The 25804-nt window shown below is 42.7% G+C and overlaps 1 long non-coding RNA gene across 1 annotated transcript in view; it reads right to left on the bottom strand.

The window, feature by feature from the left end:
* LOC142803678 (uncharacterized) overlaps window positions 1–25804 on the bottom strand; it is a 354643-nt gene that overhangs the window by 96655 nt on the left and 232184 nt on the right. Inside the window, exon 2 of the long non-coding RNA XR_012894222.1 lies at window positions 12340–12421. This is a non-coding gene — a long non-coding RNA (uncharacterized LOC142803678). The remainder of the gene's footprint in view (window positions 1–12339; window positions 12422–25804) is intronic.

Below are 25804 nucleotides of genomic sequence, written 5' to 3'. Positions count from 1 at the left end.
GAGCGGCAGTTTTCTATGTGGCTCGCTGCATGCACTCGGAGCGAAGTGATTTCGACCCATCAAAGTCAGCTTGCCAGCGTTTGCTCTGACTTTTATCTTCGAAACGCGAGGCGTATTCACAGTCAACTTGGAAGTTCGACGAAAATGGAATTCTGGGAATAATCAGGCTTTGTGATCGATTTCTTCGATTTGAATGCACTTTCGCTGCGGAATGTCTCAAGAATTTCGTAAGGAGTCTACACACCAAGCCTTTAAGTGTTGGCTTGTGAGATAAAGCAGCTGTTCCTGCTTGCCGAACGTAACACGTCACCTATGACGTAATGCTGAAGGACTGAACATTACACACCCAGACGCTGTGCATTCGTGTTTCCACGTAGTAGCTGCTTGCTGCTTTTCGCCACGTAGAGGCGAGAAATGGGCTACATCTGTAATTGTTTTAAGTCTGACAACCTTCGTCCTTTTTATGATGTATGTATGTATGTATGTATGTATGTATGTATGTATGTATGTATGTATGTATGTATGTATGTATGTATGTATGTATGTATGTATGTATGTATGTGTGTATGTATGTATGTAAGTTATGTGTGTCTTCACCAGCTGGTTTCTAAGTGGTAAATTTAAGTACAGCAAGACAAACAGCAAAAGAAAGGAGGTCAACATAAGTTGCAGAAGAACGAATGACGCACTTCGTTTGTTTTTGAGCTGTTTCCTCCAGCAGTATGGTAATAGATTGCTATTCTTTTTAGCTCAATGTTAGCTACGCAGTGAAGCTAAGACATCATCCCACATAATAAAGTTTATTCAAAACGAAAAACAATAAAAAAAATTTAGGAACTTCGAATGATTTGTCCGTTGCTAGCAGAAGATCTTTCAAGGTGCAAGAAATAAGTGCAACCAACGAAATACGCCAGCCCATAAACGAGTGTGGCCGGAATCAATACCTAATATAGCGCGGAAAATGGCTTTCCTTCGGGTGATTGCGTTCCTTTCGTAAAACGACCCGTTTTCTCATCTCCGGCCCTTCGAAGTTACGGTGATTGCAATCATAAGGAAATGAAATATGGGAGGGGGGCATCTTATATGGAAGGGCGACGGGCCGTGACTGGGAATTGAATCGGCTGTCGTACTCTTTTGTGTGCGTGTATGTGATGCAAAGGTCGGGAACATACGTTCTTTATTATACCCCGAGATAACTTCACGTTTTCTTGATGACAACGTGCACTCTAAGAAAAAAGAGAGTATGCGTTGCTCTCTTTGGTGACTCCTGACTTGACACGCGTATGATTCTTTTAAAGACACGCCAACTCCCTTTCGGGAGTCACGACCCTCCTAAGAAAGTGCAATGATCTAAAAATGAAAGTTTGCGTGTCTCTTTGCAGAGTCACATGCGTCGCATGACAGAACACTAAAGAAAAGGGTATTTACTCACCATGTGGACGGTTATTCATGTTGATAAAGAGCTCTCGCTGTAGTTCTGTGTCCAGTTGTGTTGACTGCACACAGTGCGGAGTGTCTAAAGCCGAGCGGAAATCCGGCACCTGAAGGAACTTTTGGCGGGTGGCGTTAGTCATGCTATTTTCTAATGGTGAACCAGATGACGTCATGCTTGGTTGATAATTTCGTTAAGCAGCCATGCTTAATGGTTTGGTTTCCAGCGTCCGCAGAAAATCCTATTCCCTGAAGTGATCGATCCTAAAAACACTTCCTGGAAAGCAACGGGTGTTTTTCTAGCTAAAACTCGCCAGCCTGCCTGATCGTTATAGTGAAATTAGTTATAAATAGTGCCATGTCGTCGTCAGTGTCAAATTATACAAAGATCAGGATTCCATTTTCAGTTTTTATTGTTCGAAAAGTTATCTTGCCTTTTCTTGCTGATTAAGAAGCGCCGAAACAAGGTGTGATTTACAAGAGGGTCCTATATACGTGAGATATTTCGTAAAATGTTGGCTTTCCAAGCAACAGAACGTAATTACAGGACACAGAGTGTGCACTTACAATTTTGCTTTCTAACTAGTGCGATTCTCAAATCTCCGAAAGTATTACAAACGAGAACTACTTCTCTGGGCCGTTCTTGTCAGCTTAACTAAGTGCGTGGTTAATATTCTCAACGTCCGCGAGCCGAACATGGCGCGAAAAGGAGGGGGGGGGCAAACTTGCTGTTTTTTACATATATTTATCTTCGCTTAAACCAGAGGTTTGCATTCAGTGCATTCGGTGACTCTACATGTAGCATCACACATCGCATCGTTTATCCGGCCCGCTTCCATTCTGCCTTGGTACATTGCCAGAGGAGTAACCATTCAGAAAAGACATGGTAACGGGAACCAAAATCTCCTATTCTATGCAACACTCTCGTCTGTTCAACCGGATATGTCTGTGGAGCCAGACGGAAAAAGAGATGAAAACTGCCAGTACTAGGTTACCTTCTTTTCCTTGGGTATATGATCGTCGCGCATCTCAGCACAGCATGCCACGTTAGGCGTCCTCCAGGCAATGGCTTCATTGTTCCACTGCGCATAACGTAGAACAGAATCTCTGTAGGGCACCGACTCTATACGATAGTGTGACAGACGGTGTTTGTTTTGACGCCGAACTTGAATGCTTCTTTTCTGGGCTTTCGCCGTCGGCTCTGCTGGATTTGCGCCTTTGAGAGACTCGTCATTCAGAAAGAAATTTATTTCGCTGTCTCTTTCTTTGCGGAACCCTTGGAAGTTGTGAGCGGACGGACGCAATAGCGGGTAGTTGCGAATTATAGTTAGCCACGCTGCGACTTTTTTCACATTCGTAGAAGCGTGGCTCAAGAAACGTACAAACTGCGATTCTTCTTTCGAGAAATTTGAAACTGCCGCATGCGTCATCATCCTTTATATAAATTTGCAGCTGTAAGCTTTCTTTTTCTCTCTCTCTTTCTCTTTCTCTCTGCGCATGTGCGCGCGTGCGTGTGTGGAGGGGAAGAGTGTGCGTGTGCGTGTGTGCATTGCTATCACATTAAATTTTGAAAAGCGGAGCCTAGGGTCCTTTTTAAAGACAATAGTCTTTCTTGGGGACCTTCAACGGAAAAAAATTTGGTCTGTCTGTCTGTCTGTCTGTCTGTCTGTCTGTCTGTCTGTCTGTCTGTCTGTCTGTCTGTCTGTCTGTCCGTATGTCTGTTCATTTGTCTGTTTGCCCGGCCTTAACAATATCTCAAACGGCCGACCTCATCCACCGCGCCCACCAATAGTGCTGAAGATTCAGCGTTCATACTTGTGCGATCGTCAAATAAAAAACCATTATTGCGCATATATGAGGCACCATAACAACACGTCAATATTCTGCACGCGCGTCTTTGACTAGAAAAGGCATACATAATCAATTCTAAGAACCGTAGCGTTTATCACGCTGCGCTGGCCATGCAACGCTTGCACGAAAAAGAAAGTGTTTCCAACGCTTTGCTAAGACGACACGGTTATGGCGCCTACCCGTTGCCTTGCGTTCTACACCTTATCACCTCCGAGACGGGCGCGCACGCCACCACGCTTCGTTTTTTTTTTTTTTTTTTTTGAACTTGTGATGAACCTTATCTTTTTTTTTTTTTTCATTTCGGCCTTTCTCTAGGCAGCAGGTACATAGCACCGCATTATTTAGCATTTTGTTGTTGTTTACGTTTTGAATCTTCTTTTTCTTTCTTTTTTTTTTTGTTTTGCTCCTTGATCCCTCACAACATTTACTTACCACTCGTATGCCCATTCCCTTCGTGATTCCTGTCAGCAGATCTCTTGTTGAGATCGTTCTATTTTACTTAACTCGAAGCACGGAGTGCGCCATTTTCCGAGCGTCATGAAAAATCACATGAGAAGGATCATGGTGTAGCGATATTCTTGCACAAACAAAAAGAAAGAAAATGCAAATAGTGAGAAATACGGACCTCCCACAGGACAGAGAATACACTCTCACACTTTGGGAGGTTAACTCTAAGTTAAAGACATTGTTATACGTCAATATTCTCTGCATTACTAAAAAAATCTTCACAGTTTAAATTATAGCACTTTTTCTTTCGCCCATCGAGAAACATTGTGGTTGTTTGACAGTAAAACAAGTTTTCTCTAAACTCTTACAAAAAAAGGTAAAGAAATGCTTAGTTATAAAACGAATCACGACAAGAACGCGGTTTTGATTAGTTAGTGCGATCCATCACATTTTTTCTTCATTATCTCGAAGTGTTCTTGAAGAAGACAAAAGAAAACGTTTTAAAAAAGCACGATATAGGCGTGGAACAGCGAAGTTTAACCACAATGTGTTGGAGTTCAAGCAAAAGTGATTGATGATGATATGTGGGGTTTATCATCGCAAAAACTAAACTGATCGGCATCAGCGTTCCCTCTTTTTGCGTGATAATACAAAAATTACGGGCTGCTGAGATGAACACTGAAGACTCACACATGCGGTCGTTTTCTTTCTAACTTGCTTTGAACTTTTTGGCACCCAATGCCTGTCGAGAAGTCTTTCTGAGACAGATCGGTTGGGAAACTTGCATCGTATCTACAGCCGCGTCGAGGCGTTGCCGCTTGCATACTTACACGTTACCTCAGTTTTCTAACCTATTTTGTCGTTGCGAAATGCTACTAACTTTTTCTCAAATTAACCGATCTCTTTTTTTTTTCACTTTTCAAGATGCACAACACACGTAATGTGCGATGACAGCGTTTTTTTTTTTTGTTTGTTTGTTCTCATAAAACGCTTTTAGTGTCTACCAGTTTTTTTTCCCATCGTTAGATAGCTTTTTTCTTGTCGTATTTATGTAAAGCAACTTTGCACACGAGAATTTATGAGCAAGTACAAATGCAAAAAATATACAAAATTTTTTCCCACAAAATGGATTTGCAAGGAGTACATAGAAAAAACGCGAAACATTCGCGAAGTATCCAACGCAGCGTTTGGCTCTTGAGGTTGTGGCTTCCACTGAGGCTTACAAATTGCTATGTTTAATGCGGCACACAAAGGTACATGCGTGGACACCGAAAGACCGCATGGAGTGAAAACAAATCCTGAGAAAATTAACTTAGGAAAAAATTAACGAAATAGACAGCCAATAAAAAACACAGTTGTATAATTCCCATTAACTTGTGCAAATCATCCAGCATAATGCACCAAGACTTTTCCCCGATCGGGTGAATGGCGGAACATTTTGTGATGTTCTGCGTTGTGTAAAAGTAGCTGAGAACAGAACGCGATGTGGCCAAACCAGCCTGCCAATGCTTCATCCGGCAAAAAAGATGTTTTCATTTGGGCTGCCAATCACGAAAACTCCTATTATAGTTGGTTCTTTTTGTTCCTTCCTCCATCGTTTTTCTTGTTCTAGTAGAAAATTGTGTGCGGATAAAGGGAGCAGTAGGGAGTGCTCTTCAACAAAAATTAAAACAAGTTCCACTTAAAGTGTTTACAGCGTGACTGAATTGCGTTTCGCTGCCATATAGCGTTAGCTCCGGCGTTTCTTCGACGTACTTGCTCGTAGATACCAGTGTAGTCTGGCTGTTTTTTTTTTCATATCCTTATACGACAGCTTGAAAATTAACTTTACGCCTTTCAGAACGGGCTACTGTGGTAAACAAGTGCCCACAGTAAAAAAAAAATGTCATCCCAGAAATATACTTGAATACCGCTAAAAGCTTTAAGAATTGTTCACTGAAAACGCCCGGAGAAATTTACCGATGACTGCATGCAAAGTTGGAAGCTGTAGTTGGAACCCATAACCAGTTTTTTTTTTTTTTTTTGGTGGCAGGGGAAAACAGCGACACACTGAATTTACTTCCTGGTATGTGTTTTTATTTTCATTGGCTTACTTTTTTTTTGTCCTTATTCTTATAAACGTCACAAGAAATGCGATGGGGCCACGCGTTACTTCGATATGCTAATGGTGCATAGAAGGTTTAGAGAAGGCAGAGACAACCATGGCAGAGAGCGTCGTCCAGCGCTCTTTGTGTCGTCTTGTCCCTTTCTCAGCATTCTATACGCGCAGTTGACATATCGATATGAATCCACACACACTTGCCAAGCATCAACCCTTTTACAAGTTAAAGCTACGAATACATAAAATGAAAATTTCTTGCAATTCTTCAATTCATTCGCGTTACTGACACAGCAATATGGTGACAAAAAATTTATGGCATCTTGTCTGACCCCTTGCATCTCATCTGCCGTACTACCTACATTTTATCCTGAAAACATGCGCACTAGCTTAAATGGCCAACTGAACAAAGTAGTGGCAAAGTTATCAACGAGAAACAATGTTATAATATGCCGTCCAAGAATCACTTGCGGAAAAACAAGTGCACCAGAGGAGTAGGCACGGACCTTATATAACCACTACGTATAACATTCTTGATTCTTCTCACATCCACATGGCCACTATCATACCTGCTCGTCCTCTTGTTTGAGCCTGGTCTGCTGAATTTTTTTATAACAGGTCTGCTGACGTTTTCTTATTTCATTGTATTTAATATTTTTAATGAATAAAAAACTCTGCTAGTGCAAACTGGGCGACGTCTATTGATGAAACAATGCTTTCGTCTCTATATACAACATTCTCTCTTTGTATTCTTTAACATAACCTTAACCTTGTTAACTTGCACACACTGTAGGAACTCCAGAAAAGCCAGAAAAACTTAACGATCAGAAAGAATGTTTTAACTCCTAATATTTAGAATCACGGCAATGGAACACAGAGTATACACGTTTTCTTCACTCTTACAGGTGTACTGATAGCATTTGAAATAAATAAATAACACAGCAATTAATTTCTGGCCAATAAATAAAGATTTGCTAGGGATTTTGACAAAGCCTAAAAGAAGAAAAAACTTCTGGGGTCCTAACGTGCTTGAAGGACAATATTATTAAGACGCTCACCGTACACAGTGACCCTCTACTGGTTCCGATCAACTTGAGTACTGTAAAGTACGTCTATGACCAACTACATGAATGTTTTCGCATTTCTCTCCAGCCAAGGTGTAGCGACCACAATAGAGAACGAAGACAGTGTTTTGAATCATAGCTGCACGACGAATAAGCTACTAAGTTACGACGGTGATTTGCTGAGTGTTTGTGGGACAGACATCTATCAAGGGAAAGCGCACAGGAAGGAGTAAACAGAATAAAACCATTCAACGTGGTAGAAAAATGTTGTGCACCGATGCATTCCAAACAAATTTATTCCAAGGAAAGCAAAAGTGTGCTGGTAGTTGGATAAATGTACTTTGAATGTTTCGCTACAGCAAAAAGTATAATGCCCTTAAAGGGAAGCTGAATAGACTCTAGAATTCAATCAAACTTCGTGTTAAGGAAGGACCGACGTTACTGTTGACGATGTCATAATTGTTTTTGCGGTTGTAGCAGGAGAAGCTTTAGAACATGAGAAACATGAGAAACAAAAGTTTGTCTCTCTCCACCACCGCGAGGGCGCTGAAAGTGTGGGGCGTGGAAACATACGTCATCTTCATTTCCTCTGTCCAGAATAAGTGTTCTTTCTTATCATTAACCCCGACCTCCGTGATTATCCCATGACGTGCCGTTGCCGGAACTTCAGCTGTACCGCTTGACGCGGCATACCGAGAATGACGTCACCGTGTTCGCTTGGTGTCTCAAGAAGCCCAGTGGCCACTGCCACTGCTTTTTCCACCTAAAAGTGCTATTGGCATTCACTTTTGAGAACTTTCACATCGCTTTTCTGATTCAGCAGGGATCAAACTGTCCTTACAGACTCTTCGTGCTTCGGCTTCTCTTTAAATTTTGTTTTTCGATTTCCCTTTTGCTGTAAATTCTTCACGTATCCATAAAATTTTCTTTCAGGTACAGCTGCAGAAGTGTCTGGCACAGCAATGAATAGAACACGAAAAAGAAAACTTAGGATTTAGTTCGGGGCCACATTCATTGCGGAGATAAGTATGGCGGTAGAAACGCTTAATCCGTTTTTTTTTTTCTTTGAAAGCTCTACTGGAATGCGTGCTCACATCGGGAAAAGCCGATCAGTGTTCGGTTCTCTATTTTACGTGTACGCTGAAGTTCCTGCCAAGGGGCGGGTGGCTGTCAAAGCAAAAGCAACCAACCGGGCCAGAGTTAGGACCGTTTGTTTTTTTGTATAGTTTCTTCTTCTTCTTCTTGCGAGTGACGTGAGCTACTTATCGAGCAGTATAGGAATCCTGGTCTTCCGGGAAGCGGCGTGATTTATACCTCCCTAAACGAAGAAGGTATAATCTTCGTGAAGACGTCTGGGAGCTCCGGTAGATGGGATTCTGGTATTTTCATCCTTCGGCAAGTCGGAAAAAAACCATCAAGGCCGACAACGCCGCGAAATCGGAATTCTTCTGCACATAGCCGTTGACTGTAGTAAACTAGGTTGCCGTGTGGCAAGTGCATATTATTGGTTCAAATAGAATCCTATAAGCTATACCAAAACGGATGTTTGAGTTGGCTGGTATGTACAACCTCAAGTTGGTTGAAAAGCCACTCAGGCACACAAGGATGAAGGAAAGCATGGAAGACATTGGCATGCACTACCCAATTTCACAAACTGATATCTCTCTCTCCATCTATCTATCTCTCACCATCCCAGGGTTTTTCACGCCAATATATAAGTATGTACTTTCATAATCAACTTCGCTTGCCTAATCTCGGCTAAGGTATGCCTCCCTCACTCAACTCTTTGCAGTGAAAAGAAGTTTTCTGGAGGTGCCGTGCTCCACATTTTACTAACGTAGAGGAAGCTATGCAAGAAAATATCTACGTAGAGTCGAGAAGCCCATCGTATGCGTGGGCAAATGTTGTAAACATGTTTTCGGTAGTAAGTTTGTTTAAGGTAAAAACATAGCAACTGTATTCTACTATTCCAAGAGGAACGATGCGACCAGTTTTCTGGCTATTACGAGAATTACTTCCTTAATTTTTTCAGTAAGTGAGAGTGTCATTTAGTTTGTTATTTTACTTGCTTTGTAACGTACACATAGGATTTCATACTTTACTTCTGTACAATTAGTATATATAACCGTAGCTGCTGTCAATCCTGCCACTCTCCTCCCCTCCGTAACAAAATGGAAGCGAAGCTTCCTGAAATTGTTCTATTATAACAATTTCAAGATATAAGAATTCTCGCAGCTCATTCCAAGTAAGAGCTGCGAAAATTTCACTTCACTTCCTTCATGTGAATGAAGGAAGTGAAGAATAAGTTAGTTCGAACATGAAGACAAAAATAAATAAAAAGAAACGTATAAAAATTAAAGTTATAGTTGTGTTCAAGAGCCAGAAACAATCACATATCAAAAGCAATAACGCAGCAGCTCCTCGCATTATCTTCCAATAAGCATAATCGGGTTAGTTTACCGTCTGGTCACTCTGGCTGTTTTTTTTTATTTTTTAGATTGAGCTAACGCACGCCACTTAATCGTCTTCATCCTCGCTTAGGCGATGAAGCAACTCGTTAATTGGATTACAGCGGATAGACGGAACGGACCAACAAAAGTTGGCATAATACTATCATAACTTCAGCCAAAGGTCAGGGCTTGTACAGGAAAGTTGGCCATGAGAACAAAAGCTGAGCTGAATGTGGTTTTAGGGGAGTTTAATTTGCATGCGATTCTCCGTAGTCAGAAGAGTGCCTCGATGACGATGGCCCATTGCCGGACCTAACGCGCGAAATTTTCAGTCACCTTTGTTTTATGTACGCCTCGCACTGCTTCGCCCCACTGCTGCACTTCACACTGTTCAGAGTCGATGGTGATGCTTAGGTCGCTTCTTTCGCCTCTGCAACGGACATTCGCGCTTAAAATTAAAACGCTACTCGTGAGTTGGCTTTGCCGCAATAAAGATTTTATTGCGGAGAAGCAGTTTTTGCAAGCAGCATGCTCAGTGATTTGGCGCTTCACCCACGCGTGGTATAGTGTCCGAAAGCCTCGCTGGGTTGATGCATTTTAATTCTCCACTGATCATTATGCGCAGTCGACAAAACCTGCTGGCGACACAATTTAGTCCATTTCATGACGAGCATGGCATCCTGTGTAGCACGCATGCCCGCAGCTAGCGTGGAAGCAGCGTGCGATCGCTGCGACACGTGCGGTTTGTAAGAGAAGCACTGCCAATATATGCAGCTTGTAGCCATTGATGCATGCATAATGTTTCTTTCAACGATCTGCATGAGGCTCACTTCTAAATAATATTTTTAAAATACGGACGTTTTTGTCTGTAACTATCGATGGATTATAGCAATTAGCGTCATTCTTGTCGTCTTTCCTGATTCCTTGATTTTTGGCAACGTTTGCGTAATGATCATTATCATAACACCTTCCTCTGTCCTTAGGTGTAACTTTCTAACTTAAAAACGCAGTCGTGATACAAAACGGCAGCATATACGCAGCTGCTTTAGGTGGCATGATAAAGCAACATATGGAAGGCTTGTCGAGGTGCACTCAGCATGATGGCCCATGCCCTACACAATCAGGCACGCACAAAAACACATTTGGGTGGCGTAACACTGAATCGCTCTAATATCCAGCCCCAAGCCCCTTGTCGCCCCATGATTGATTATTTTTTGTGCGGTTTCACGTCCCGAAACCACGATACGATTATGAGAGACGACGTAGTGAAGGGCTCCGGAAATTTCGACCACCTGGGGTTCTTTAACCTGCACCCAAATCTGAGCACACGAGACTACAACATTTCTGCCTCCATCGGAAATGCAGCCGCCGAAGCCGGGATTTGATCCCGTGGCCTGCGCATCAGCAGCCGAGTACCATAGCCACTAGACCACCGCCGTGGTGCTCCCACCATGATTGAGAAGAAAAAAAAAAAAACATCTTCCCTCAGCAGGCATTTCCGTCCCTTCCTGCTGTTTTTTTATCTGGCTCTTCAGCCATCACATTCTAAGTTTAGTGCACCGTAACAATAGGCGTTCGTTCGATATTCGTTGCCATAAAGCGCTGATGCCCTTACATGCGTAGCCTTACGGCTGAGTGACGTGTTGATGAGAAGCGTAGATGGTGCTACTTTTTTTTTACGGGAGACGTAAGCGCAGTGACGTTTTCTTAGTGGCTTGCCTGTGTTGCTTGTTCAGCTGCTTGCTGGGGAAAACGCGATTTTATTTATAGCCCGAAGGAAATCGAAGTTATTACGACATAGTGATATATACTCATTTGAGGTAGATTTTTGCCATGCTCACGTTGCTTGTTAAAAGGCCGGTCGTGTTTATTCGTTACGTCGTAGATGGTGAAGGGAGATCAAGATAAACAGGGAAACCTTTATTTTGTAGAAGGATATTGTGCGATCTTCGTAGGGTGGAGGCCTTAGTTCCGGGCCTCATCAGTTCTCAGCATTCAACGTACGCAAGGCCAAATTCAGTCAACGTATATGAATCGCTAGGTGATAGAATTCAAGCATGCATTTTTTTCCTAACTTCCACTAAGTGAGACTTAGTAAATTCAAAGGCACATGTCGCGTAGAGAGACAGTAAGGGTGTTTTAGTCTGTAACAAGACATTGTTGACGCTGTCATTGTGAACTGCACAACTTGCGCTAACATAACTTAACGAACAAAAATGTTGAACTGTGTTTTTTTCTCTTGTCGGTGTCTTTTATGCACAGACTGCACACACAAAGCAGGACTCGCGAAGATGGAAACAAAAGACAAGTCATAGGATACAAAACATTTTGATTTTTTTTCTCTTTTTTGTAAGAGCAGCGCTAATCTCGTATGAACAATGAAATAGCAATAGCTACAACGTATATTTCACGAAAAACTGCATAAGGCCCATCTTGTTGGCAAGATTGCAATGCAAGTTTTGTTTGTCTAGTGTCATGGCCGAAAGTGGTTTGAAAGGTTCGTCGTCCACGTTCAGCTTCATTTATTTCAATATATTCGAAGACATTATCTCGCTTCGACAGTTTTTCAGACACCTTGTTTTACCGCAAAACCTCTTCAAAGACAGACGCTCTTTTATAAATAGAGGCATGGACCTATAAGTTCATGCCTCTAGTACACAGCACTTGTATACCTTAATATATTAGTGTGGTGTACTATACTCTAGTATACCGCACTGTACAGTGCATAAAAGTTTCTATGTGCGTTTACGTATCGAGGGTCCTCGCTTTACAGCAAGCCATTAGCCGTATGCTCTTTTCTTTAGAAGCCAGCCAGTGATGAAAATGGCATAAAATATATACCTGTCCACAGAGCAGTGGCTTCCTCAATAAGCAATGTAATCTTGCAAGTGCGACCTCTTGAAGTAGCAAAATATTACTAGCTGCCGAGAATTGTGTAGCCTGTCGCCTTCTTCAATGAAGCCAGTATCATTTTATGACAGTGAAAAGAAGTACTCACCGGAAAATGAGAAGGTGGCCTAAGCTATAAAAGCACATCTTTACGGTCAAGAACACTGTCAGTGATATAGCCATGAGAAGCCCTGCAAAAACAACAAGTCGTTTGAATTTTTTTAGGATTTGTCACAATGTCAATTACATTCCCGTAAATACAATGAAAGAAAGTGGTTAAAATTTTAAGAGACTTGTTAGAGGAGTTGAAGGATTAATGTTGATACCGGCGACAAGTTTTTTGACAAGCGCTCTTTGAGAAGGGAAGAACTGCAGTTTGTAGAATGAATGGGACGCTCTATAAAGAGTGTGGACAGGACTCCTGTTCAGGAGAGCAGTCCTTTACTTTTGTGTCGTTGAAAGCGAGTATATATTTCGTAACGATGGAAAAATACAAATGTATGAAAGCACACCAGCAATAATGTCTACCCTGCAGCAATGCATAGGCTGCTACTGGAAGGAGACTGGAAACGCAACAAAAAGAACTAACTGAACAAAAAAAAAAATTGGCGGACAATACGGGCCAAGGAAATTTACCTTATGCAAAGCTTGTGGAGAGAAGGTGGCCGTGTTGTAATCCTCATATGGAGTGACACGTTATGAAATGACGTTAAATATATGTACAAATGTCGCACACACATATATATGTTAAAAATTTGAAGATGCCTATATAACCACTCGTTTGCACATGCGTAACAATGCCAACAAGAACATGAGCGTTACCAACACCAGAAGTGATAAGTTTATATAGAGCGCTTGTGCTTGCGAGGATGGTGGTCCTGGACACTGGTACATAAATCAACTTCTATGGATGGCATTTAACAACAAATGACGCTAACCTGCCGTGACGCCTGTATCACAGGAGTACAACCGCAATGTTTATAAACTAAATAGCCATCACGGCCACCACAATTGACGTTTCATGAACGTTAGGGTCTACCTGAAAGGTCGTTCCGAGACCTAGCGTGGCTCAGGGTAGAATGATTGACTGCCACGAAGAATGCCTGTGTTGTTTGATTCCTGTGGAGATCCTGACAGTTATTCTTTGCATACGTCGGGTCAGCGCTGCCGATGTCAGCTTTTCCTTAACTCTCAAGCGTTCAAATTACCCATGTGTGTTGTTTTCTCGCCATTCCTGGTAGATACGAAGTGTCAGTCACCTGTGGCACACACCCGCACACCTGTGGCACATACCCGTCCGCGGATATGTGCCACTGTCTAGCGGATAGTGTTCGACGGCGTACGCAACAGGATTGAGACATTATTCACGTCTTGACTAGCACGTCATATTTGTCTAACCACCTTACCCTCCCATACGAATTTTTAAACACGCCAAGATAGTGATCACGAGAGCACCGAAGCGGACAGACAGACAGACAGACAGACAGACAGACAGACAGACAGACAGACAGACAGACAGACAGACAGACAGACAGACAGACAGACAGACAGACAGACAGACAGACAGACAGACAGACAGACAGACAGACAGATAGATAGATAGATAGATAGATAGATAGATAGATAGATAGATAGATAGATAGATAGATAGATAGATAGATAGATAGATAGATAGATAGATAGATAGATAGATAGATAGATAGATAGATAGATAGATAAATAGATAGATAAATAGATAGATAGATAGATAGATAGATAGATAGATAGATAGATAGATAGATAGATAGATAGATAGATAGATAGATAGATAGATAGATAGATAGATAGATAGATAGATAGATAGATAGATAGATAGATAGATAGATAGATAGATAGATAGATAGATAGATAGATAGATAGATAGATAGATAGATAGATAGATAGATAGATAGATAGATAGATAGATAGATAGATAGATAGATAGATAGATAGATAGATAGATAGATAGATAGATAGATAGATAGATAGATAGATAGATAGATAGATAGATAGATAGATAGATAGATAGATAGATAGATACCAAAAGTGCTTGCAGTGTGCAAAGAAATGCTTCGCATTTAACAAAAATATTGAACCAATACGCAAGACCTTCAGAGAGGACGTGTTCTCTGGCAGCACCTGATAATCCATCGTGGCGCCGTATTTATCACCGTATTTTTTATAAAGAGCAAACATCACATCTACTCTTCAGAAATTGAATGAACAAACGGCTGTAGTAGACCAAGGGTCTCAATTACGCTAGCCGCTCGAGACAGCCCACCTATCGCCAGCGGCTCGATTCTCAGATGACTCTCTCTGTGCCATATATTTGTATGACTCTTTGACGCAAGCTTCGCAATATTGCTTTATGACACTCACAATGTTTTCTTGCCTATTGCAATTAATTACGGCTTGTTCTGATATGGTAAGAAACATGACCGGTCTTAAGCATTTCTTTAGAGTAGCACCCTGTGCCGTTACCATATGTTGAAATATAATTGTAAGATAAATGCTCTTTTATTCAAAATCAGGGTCCAGAATTCGGACATTCGTACGATCTGTATCGCGATGTTCTTAAAATCCTGACGCCAAAGTCTCCTTCAGAAACGTTCTGTAAAAGGGATATTTGAAAGGTTGTCTTTGAAATGACGTCAGCTGACATTTCGTTCAAACTTATTCGCGTTACTCACTTGCTGAAAAACTGCTGACAATTATAATCAGTAACCGCGACAACTTAATATATGACAGCCTATATACTGCCCAGCTAAATCTACTTTTACAACTTTTGCGTGAACATTAACCACTGAAGTCAATTTTCAGTTCACTGATTACATCTGCAAGTTGAAATTAGGAATCCAATATAGTTTCAGTCTTGTCGCAAACATTCCAAGCACAGAGACTTCGCAGGCGCACGCGTAGTGGTTTAAAAACGCTCCAGTCTGTGAAGCTGTGCGTTGGTGCAATCACACGAAAGAATTTTCAATCACCGCCTCTCTTACTACAGTAATTTTCTCCCTCACCCTGTTTGTCCTTGCGTTCCTTCTAGACTACCCGAGCGGTTAAACGCTGCCTTTGCCGATTCATGACGAATAGTTGGCGTAGTTTGCGCGATAATTTCGAAGTCTGAACTCTCTCGCGCAAAACCAGTGAACGCGATTAAAACGAGCGCGTCGTTTTGTGAAACTTCGAGAAGAGGCAATTAACTCGATTGCGTACATCTGCTTCCGCGAAATGCGTAGGGACTGAGCAAGCATCGGTGAAGTTAAATTAAAACCAGATCGTAATTGACTAAAGATAATGCGCACGCATATTATGCATCGGTGACCGTTACAAGAATTCTTCTTGTGCATTCAAAATGTCTACAAATGCAATGAAGTTGTAGGGCTGCCCTTTTAGTCACACCTCACGGGGAATGCATAAGGAGTAAACACGAAATGAAGAAGAACGGAAAGTGGTAAAATTAAATTTGGTAATCTGCATATATTTTGTATAGTTACAGTTGCATTCGAGAAGCACGTAAGAGCTTTATAATGTTTCTACCTGCGTGAAACAGTGCGCAATGGTGAGTGAATCAAGACGCGTACATGGACGGACAAAGTAAGGTAAAATGGCGTCCACGGGTGTCTGTATTGGTCCTCTTTGTGCCTCATGATACATTGTCCATCATCTGCCATTTATCGGTTATTTCTATCATCTATAATTAGTTCTATATATCTCACTAGCTTTTCATTCATTGCTGCATGTCGAGGTGATTCTACCCACTTACTTGTGAAATCGCTCGAATTAAAAGAGTTCATACCATTAGTCGCGCGCCATAGAAGAAGTAGACGTGTTGCTAAGGCTCATTCAACCGTTACAATCCAACTTTGTTGCACAGGAAAACTGCACTTTGCGAGCTAGAATACATATTCTCAAGCTTTATGTGTCAGCGCTTCATCAGTTTAATATCTTGTTATCATGCGACTGCGTCTACTCATACAGTCAGCTAACAATAGCGTTCATGCAACCGCTGCACGACTTGGCAGACAAATGACGCGTTACGGGCTGTTATTGTTCATTGTTGATATATTGATATGTGAGGTTTAACGTGCCAAAACCACCATATGATTACGAGAGACACCGTAGTGGAGGGCTTCAAAATATTTGACCACCTGGGGTTCTTTAACGTGCAGCCAAACCTGAGCACACGGGCCTACAGCATTTCCGCCTCCATCGGAAATATTGTTCATTATTTATTTGGATGTCATAATAACATGCGCATCGAAATAGCTACCGGAACATGAGTTGACAGAAAGTTCCTGCACGTATTTGACGGCCTCTCAAAACACACCAAGCAAGTTTTGCGACACCGCACTCATCCAATCAATCAACCATGTAACACACACTCAGCTTAAATAGTAGAATTTTTTTTTCGTCGTTTCCTTGGCTCAATACCAGAACCCCTTCCTCCATCTTTTTATGGACTTTTCATATTTGTATATAACTTTCACCGAGCCTCAGTCTCCCACTGGAATCTCATTACGGGGCTGGGTGGACGCTTGCCTCATCGTCGGCCTGCCTGTATATAGCCATCATTAATATTTCATGAACTTCTTGTCGAGGACGGAGGCCTGTGCTATGCGATGCACGGCTCTATGTAGCCCCTTTTTACGTATAGTTGCCACAGCTGTCCTTCTTGTATGCAATGTGATGTGACGACACGAGCATGCAATTAAGCGAATGATGATCGAGTCACTAGAATATTCGCAAGGGAAGCAAAATAGAACTTAGGAAAATGGCTGAGGCAGTAGCGCAACTTATGCTGTATGAAGTTTTCATTTCATTCTTTATATTAACAGAAGAAAAACATAGAACAGGAAATTGGCGTTGGAGCAAGGAAAGCTACATCAGAAATATGGCTGAACAAATATTGCGTAAGTCTCAACCCCTATATCTTGGTATGCAAGCTAATACTCTGTAAAAAGAGTTGGCTATAACATTACTGTGGCAGTCGGTGTAGTACAAGTATACAGTAAATTTGTAATGCTTTTACCGTGAATTTTAAGGTGGTGGAGATGTTTATGAAAACTTCTATAGTTTCAATTATTATTATTATTATTATTATTATTATTTAATTTGCATACATAGATACACTATGACACAGAGGAAAGAGGGAGAGAGCAAGCTGGCAAATGCCACCTGGAGGGGCACAACGCCTGCTCACTCTTTCGGGAGGAGAGAAAAAACAGGAAATAATCGATTAAATAATGCACGATGGAAGGCCCATAACAAATTTTAAGTATTATACTTGTATACAATGTCTTGGTTGTTGTGCTATGCTGTTGTAACGTAAGGGCTTTTTTTCACAATTTTCTTGGTCATCGTTCCAAACAGAAGCACAGAAAAAGGGGGTACTTAAGGGTACTTAAGGCTAACCCCAGGTGGTCGAAATTTTCGGAGCCCTCCACTACGGCGTCTCTCATAATCATATGGTTGTTTTGGGACGTTAAACCCCACATATCAATCAATCGTTAGTTGAAAGCGATAGCTACTTCCTGTTCTTAGCGCGCACTGAAACCACATAGTGACGAAATCTTTTCGAACTCGTATGCACCCACTAATTGGCCCTAAGGGTGCAGTAGTGTGTGGTTTTTCTATTGGGTGATTGGCCTTAAACTATGAAGTCATTATAATTACTTTTTCTGATGCCCGATGGCAATGTACGCTTGTCCCACGCATTATTACGGCAGTATTTCATGTTGTATATTTCGAAACAAGTACACAGGACGCGTGTGTTTGTAAAACATGCAAGTCACTGCATTTCTAAGCCGAGGAAGTTATTTTCGCTGTCTTAACAAGCAGAGGCATGACTTTCTCGTTCAACACCCGCTTACCACGCAAATGACATGAGTTCAATCCCCACCCCTAATGTTTTATGATTTCTTTTATTTGCATATTTCTCGATTTTTCGGTAACGCAAAGATGCTCGAGTTGGTCGCAACCAATGACACCGACGCCGGATTTTCTGTCAAACGAGCTTTTTAACGCTATCGCGTTAAAATTTACTTACAGTTACCTCGTGTAAAGAGGAAACTATTTTCGTAATCTACAGCAGCCTATCTTCCAACCACTGCACGAGCAGGGCCTCTTCAAAATATTTCCTTTTACCCTGACCCCAGTGAGCGTATTGAATTTCATGCTTGAAAATAACCTAATTTCATCATGCCACCTAACCTTCTTATCTCTGGCTCGTTTCCGTCACTCTAATCCTTTCCGACGTTCTAATTGAATAATGCTTGCTTTTTTTCGCAACCCATGAGCTTCCATGGTTTTTGTTGTTTATGTCTGCTAGAATGCCATCTGTTTTAGCTAGTTTACCAACATTGTGCGGCTGGTAAATCTCTCCCGTTTACAAAAATAAGCACACACACTTACCGCAAGACCTGCGAACTCCTAATGGGCAGACGAAACAGGCAAATCGAAGAGCTTTTCGTGAAGCATGTTGTAATTTCATCTGAATTAATTTATCAGTCATTTAGAGGCACAATCAGCCAAAGCCTAACTTACTTGAATAGAGTATAGCGTGAGCACATTTTGATAGGCTACTCAAAATTAATCCCGAGCGCTGGTTTCCTATGTATACCGGATAACGAATGGTCAAGTGAAACTATTGAATATTAACGAAGTTCAACCGCCCCTGTAGCATTTATTGCGTCAGTTCAGCGCTATGGTCTTAACAACGTTGCATATGTATATGAAAAACTTCGCGATATGTTCATTACAGTCAGTCAAAAAGCAAATAAATTAACAACGTCTGCATATAGACGAGATTTGCCTAGGATTCTCGTTCTGAAATTTTGAAAAATAATTGGGGATCGTGTGAACGGTCGTGGCAACACAAGTGGTCTTCAATTCAAGAGCACAGCAGCGCAGCTTACCGCACCCATATTACTACACGGCGTGGTTATGTCGGCCCTTCTTTTTAGCGTCTGACAAGCATGCTCTGCGGAAGCTGTGGAGGAGTGGAATGTACTAAGCTGCATATCTTGTGCACGTAGAAGTACATGTGCCCGTATTGGGTCCCTATATTAAACCTCGCCTCACGCAATTGCCTTCGAACAGTCGACTACGATATGAAACCGGGAAGAGATTGGGGGAGCTGGCGAAAAGCTGCGGCGGGAGCGTGTAATTGCATTTCAGCGCAGATATTATTTTGCCTAGCGCGAACGTCTAAAATTTCGGAATAAAAAGGAGTGATTCCGACGTGTATGGTCCGCAGAACTGTTTTATGTTTCGCATCTTTGCTTATGAGATAGAAGAAAGTTTCTTTTTGCTTCAGAAGTGTTTCGATTAGACGTGACCAGAGTGTGAAGGATTTGTTTTTTGTTTGTTTGTTTGTTTTTGTTTTAATGGGAAGCATTCTTTTGCTATTTTAAAGCCAAGGTCAAACGAGAGACCGAAATCTTGTCGCTGATAAATACGCGTGTGCCACTAGTGCATCGGCGTCTCTTTATTTCTCTTTTGAGCACCCAAACGAGAGGAGGCCGGTTCGAAGACTCGTTGAGCTGGCTTAGAGGAGGTCGGTGGAGATTTCTTGGGATACTTTTCTGAGTGACACATATGTTTAAATGTGCTGTGGTCATATGGTGGTTCAGTAAAACACTGCGTGTGAAATAGCTCACAAGTCGATGTCCCAAGCAGGGTTGACCAAGCGGGCTGACAGACGTGCCCGGGGTGTTTTGCAACTTACATCAACAAAGGCGGCTCCCGGAGACAATTAACATCTTTTATGAGAAGCTGTGAACAGGAATTTTATTCATATTGACTGACGCCTCACCAGCCATGTGTGACAAAATGGCTATCAAGGGAAGAGGCCTGTTTGCTTTATCGCATCCAAATGGTATCAGCGCGTACACCAGTATGACTACACAAGATCAGGGAGCCGGAGAAGGAAAGGGACAACAAAAGAGAAGGCAGGGAGGTTAACCAGGCACATGCCCGCTTTGCTACCTTACGCTGTGGGGAATGGGAAGGGGGAGTAAAAAGATGATAGAGAGAGAGAGGGAAGGGAAAAGAAAGAGACAAAAAAAAGGATTGTCTGTCAGTGGGCTGCCGCGTATGCAATGCACTACACAAAAGTTAAAGGTGTTCACATAGGCCTGTAGTCCTCCAAAAGCGCAAGACGGTTCTGACTGCAGACAAACGACGAGGACGGTGCTTCTGTAGCATCCGTTTAGAGAGTGGCTGATCGTCCAATTGTCGCAATACGTCACAAAGCTGTCTTTCAGGGGCAAATTGAGGGCAACGGCATGGCAGATGGTTTATCTCTCCTTCGGTGCCACAGACGTCGCAATTCGCATTGTCGGTAAATCCAATGAGGGTTGTATACGCTTTTGTGAAGGCAACCCTCAACCAAAGGCGACAATGAAGCGAAGCTTCACGTCGACGAAGTCCGGTTGGAGGTCGAAGTTTCAGTGAAAGGTGTATTTGGTAGAGTCTCGTATGTCTTATGCTTGGGCTGTTCCACTCCAACAGACACAGACTACGTGCCTGGAGACGAAGTTCCTTTGCAGCGTCTGTCCTTGACAAAGGATTCGGAAGAGTCTGGTCTTCTTGGTCGAATGTGTGAGCTGCGTTGTCTTAGGAATCATTGCCCCTGATCCCACAATGACCAGGTAGCCACTGAAAATTGATCTCGTGGCCTGTTTCTGTGACGGGGTAAAGAAGCTTGACAACTTCGTATGTTAACTGTTCGTGGCAACCTCGTCGAAGAACTGACTGCATGCTCTGTAAGGCCGGTTTCGAGTCGAAAAACACAGCCGATTATCTTGGTCTCTGGGATTTGATGTACTTTAGGGCGCCACGCAAAGCCGCAAGTTCTGCCGCCATGAACGTATACTGACGTGGGACAGCTTGATTTGCAGAGTGATGCCTCTAGCTGGAATCGCCACCGCACCGCCAGAACCAGACGCTGTGGTTGAACCATTGGTGATTATGTGCACGTGGTTATTCTCCATTTCATGCAAGAGGTGCAAGCTCAATTGTTTTAGGGTTGATGAAGGCAAATTCGATTTTTTTTTCTGTATTCCTGGAATTAAAAGACGTACTTGCGGAAGTGTCAGGCACCGCGGAGGATGCACCAATTTCTCCGCAGGCGTAAAATATGACGTAAACGATGCACGATGCGTACAGACAATTGCACTAAATTTCGTGCGCGGCCTCTCAGTATCGAGGGTTGCCAAGTGGTGGGAAAGATTTCTAGCATGTTGCCTGAGGTACGTATGCATCGTTTCGATGTTAATGTGTGTCATGATCGAGTAGTCCTCTGCAATGGTAATGATTTCGGCCGTCGATGCAGAGCGGGGTAAACCAAGGCACATCCCCAGAGCCTGAGCTTGAATGTTTTGGAGTGTGCGCAGGTTAGTTTTGCACGTTTTAGATATTACAGGTAGGCTGTACCGCAAGAATACGATAAATAATACCTTGCACAGCTGTAACATAGACTCCACAGACATTCCCCAACTTTTTCCAGCAAGGAACCTGAACAAGTGACCAATGGCGGTCAGCCACTTTTTCACGTAGTTTCGCAGGTTTTGGTCTAATATGAGTTCCAAGAACTTGTGACTCCGGCTGCAGATTCCCCGCAACGCCATTGTTCCCGACTTGCAAGGAGTGTGGTGACATAGAACACTATTTACTTGAGTGGCGTGAGCTAAAAATAGAACGGCAATGCTTATTTGAGTAACTACTACGTTTAAGATCACCACGTGCCAGTGTAATTGATATTGTGTTTCCAATTGGTCACTGGATCCTCAGGAAGCAGATGCCGCGACTTCTTTTGAAGTTTTTGACTGCTACAAACCTTATTGATTTATATGTGGGGTTTAACGTCCCAAAACCAGCATTTGATTATGAAAGAGACGCCGTAGTGGAGGGATCCGGAAATTTCGACCACCTGCGGTTTTTTTACGTGCACCCAATTCTGAGCACACGGGCCTACAGCATTTTCGCTTCCATCAGAAATGCAGCAGCCACAGCCGGGATTCCATTTCCCTACCTGTGGGTCAGCAGCCGAGTACCTTAGCCACTAGACCACCGCGGCGGGGCGATTGCTACAGACCTCGCTTGTGACAAGTTATAGATGACAATTATGTTGGGGAGTGGTGCAGTGAGATAGGGGTCGGGTACAATACTGCTGCGGAATAGCACTTAGGCCGCCGGGTATCGTTACGTCGCGGTACGCGAGACTTTCTGAGAGCACGGCTGCGCTTAGTTAAAAAAACAAAAAAGTGCATTAGTTCAATACAACTAGCAAAGGGATAACCGGGCGGAGCAATTATCTTCAAATTTCACAATGCTTGAAGCAAGGTGTGGGAGTGGGCTAGTTGGTATTCCATGTCTTAAACAGCTGAAGCGCAAAAAAAATGTAACAACAAACTAATAGAACAACGAGGACAATCGCTTGAACTCGTCGTTTTCTTATCACATTGTTACATTTTTTGTACTTCATCTGATTAAGACAATGCTTGATACGCAGGCTACCTCCAACATCCTAGTCCTAATTCTAATACTAAGCAAGGTTGCTTCGGGCTGCTGGAATTTCTAGGAGCATGCCCATGCTACGCCTTAAACAGGGGCATTAGTTCCGTTTGATCAGAAAGCAGGATACCGGGCAGGTCGATTACCTGCAAATTTCGCAGGAATGTATGCGCCGACAATCTACAACATCCTAATCTTAATCTTTGAACAGGAAATGCTCGTTCTCTGGCCCAGTAAGTGATCGTCAGCTGCAATCTAAGCTGGCATTTTTTTCGGGGTAAGCAAACAACCCATACGAATGCCCGGCGGGGGATGCCTAAGGACTCAATCCATGCTCCAGTTCTATGTGGTTCTTAAGCGGAAAATATGTCATAACTAATTATTCGCACCTGCTTCACCTGTATAGTGTCGTAACGAGACGTGGCAGGTGAGACAGCGTTTGCGTGACGGGACACATGTCCTGTTTGGTTAGACGCATTTTCTTTTTACGTCGGAACATGAGTAAGCTGTTCCACCTGTTAACTGAAGCTCGCACTTTCGTCTGAGCAAACTTGCCCTCATATGAGTAAGCACAAAACGATGGAAAATTCATCCTTGAGTTGATTCGTCTTCAGCGTTTGCCGGAAATCTTCTTGAGGTACTTTGGGCCCCCTTAGCCCCCTCTGTGCACAGATGCTCACTGGTAAATTGAACATGAGCTTAGGCTAAAGAAGAACGTACGTCGTGTTGATTTTGTGCTCACGGTTGTTTTTTTCGGGTAGCCGTCTCAGAACAGAAGACTCGCGAGTGTTGACTCGATGGAACGGTTCTCGTAGCTCTCTACACATACTGTACATTTACTCCTAAGTGGGCGTGTCTATAGGAGATGGATGTTCGTTATTTTTACTGATGGAGCCCGACGTTTGTTCCAGGCATGTATTGTAGAATATTGACGTGACGTGGCTATTGCAAACACACTTGTCTGCTCATGTTTAGATCATGCTTACCTGATCAAGAGGTCTATCCGTCCCCCTGTTTATCTTGGTTGAGAAAACGAGGAAGCACAAGATAACAAAGAAGTTAGCCGTCTCGCGACGCACACTGAAGTACCGGTGGAGTGCACCCCCATAGGTAAATATCTGACCACCCCGTCTCTTCTCGATGACGTAAAGGCACCACAAAAAAAAACATTACCTGAAGGTAATATTAGCTAGAACGGTCACTTGTTCGAATATCTTTCTGCGGTGACAATCTACATAGGTGTGTGCGTGATCGTGTGTGTGATAGGTGCGTGTATATATGTATGTGTGTGTGCGCGTGCCTATTGCTAATGCAAAGGCGTAGGTAGAAAGAGAGGATCCATTTGCGGCAGATGTCTCGGTCTATTTCTTTTCAGTAAGTAGCGTACTAAGCAAAACAAAACGATTTGACCACAGGGTAGCTAAAAAAACAATATGGCATTTATGTCAACGTCTCTGGCATACCCGTATTGTTTAAAAGACATGCATGGTACATTTTTACCCCGCAGTGGGAACTCAAGCAGGAACAATTCAGGCCAACAAACTATTTTAAAGAATGTCTTTCCTTCTACTTGGCAGTCTGAACATGACGCAGCGTTGCGTTAGTACTACTTGCTGTTAGGCTAGTTTGGGCATCTTTGGTAAGAATAGTAACGTAGACACCAAACACGCCACCTTAGTTGCAAACAAAGGAACGTACTTTCAAAGTGTACATTTGTACCTCTGCATGGTCATGCTTTCGGGCCAAGTTTACTCTAAATCCTCAAAATTGTGTTTCCCATCGAACAAAAAGCAGATTTTGGCAGCTGTCTGTAAACAACCAAACTTTTACGAATTAAAGGTGCATTCTGGGCTCACATCGCCTTACATGCTGCCGCTTTGGCGCTATGGAGCAATCACGCAGTCAAATTGCGTTTTGTACCCTATCGTAATTAGAAAGAACGTGATCCACGTGATATCGCTCGTGTGTCGCTACTGTTTGCATACGTCCAATGATCACGATCCCTAACAATTCCTGTTGGTTTGGTGACTATTGCCTGTAACCCAAGCCACTAGACATTCAAGGTTAAGAAATAGTCTACTGATTGAGCAGTTTGCTTTTCTAAGGCTGTAACTCAAGTACATTAGTGAGGCCATCAATAAAAGAATAAAAAAAACGCCAGGCCTGCGTGGAAGGCGCAGCACAGTCACAGCGAAAGTTAGAAGAGCGGCCTTTCAGAGCCTTTTCAAAACACTCATTGAGTAACTGCTGCAAGCACACTTGCTTAATACCCACTAGGGCATTATTATCTATGCTTGAAGTTGGTATGCGCCACAGTGATCAAACACAAGCTTTTGTAATGGGTTGGAGAATCTGACGACCCACTCGTTACGCTATTTGCATTGTGTGACGCCTCGTCGTTTTTTTTTTTTTTGCTGCTCTAAAACCCTTTATTACTCATATTAACACAATTCATTTCCCGACATCAAGCCTGCCTAAGGCAAGTTTGTGAACGAGTCCCAAGCACCAGCATGACTCACTGGTAGAATACTGGACTGGCACGCAGCGGACTCGGGTTTGAAGCCTATTGTGTTCTTGGTATTTTTCATTTATTGAGTTAGCAGATTTGGAAAGAGCTTGTTGATATGCGGCTCGGAACAACACATGTCCACGCACAAATAACGCTAGCGGGCACAATGTTATAACTGAAGCTGGTCAATGACAAACATTTGTTACGAGACACAAAGCTTCATCAGGGAATTCTGTTTTCTGACCTTCTGGATGTATACATAAATGTTTGTTGACTCCCGTAGGGCAACTTTATCTGAATCGGAGCTTCCAGCCCCGAAGGCATTTACCCCACATCAACTCGCTCCACCGGCCACTTCCTATAAACAAGCGAGCCCACATCGAGTGACGCATTGCATCTCTCACTGGGATCTCTGCGGCGAACACAATCAGCTAACGGATCTTTGTCGCGGCGTCTCTCCTTCGGAAACAGAGTCTAGTCATCGCGGGTCAAAGAAATTAAGGACTTAGTGACAACGCAGTCTCTTCGA

This window comes from Rhipicephalus microplus, chromosome 3 (genome assembly GCF_043290135.1).
Source record: "Rhipicephalus microplus isolate Deutch F79 chromosome 3, USDA_Rmic, whole genome shotgun sequence".
Taxonomy (NCBI): Eukaryota; Metazoa; Arthropoda; class Arachnida; order Ixodida; family Ixodidae; genus Rhipicephalus; species Rhipicephalus microplus.
The sequence above is the reverse complement of the archived record's forward strand: the minus strand, read 5'-3'. Positions and strand labels throughout refer to the sequence as shown.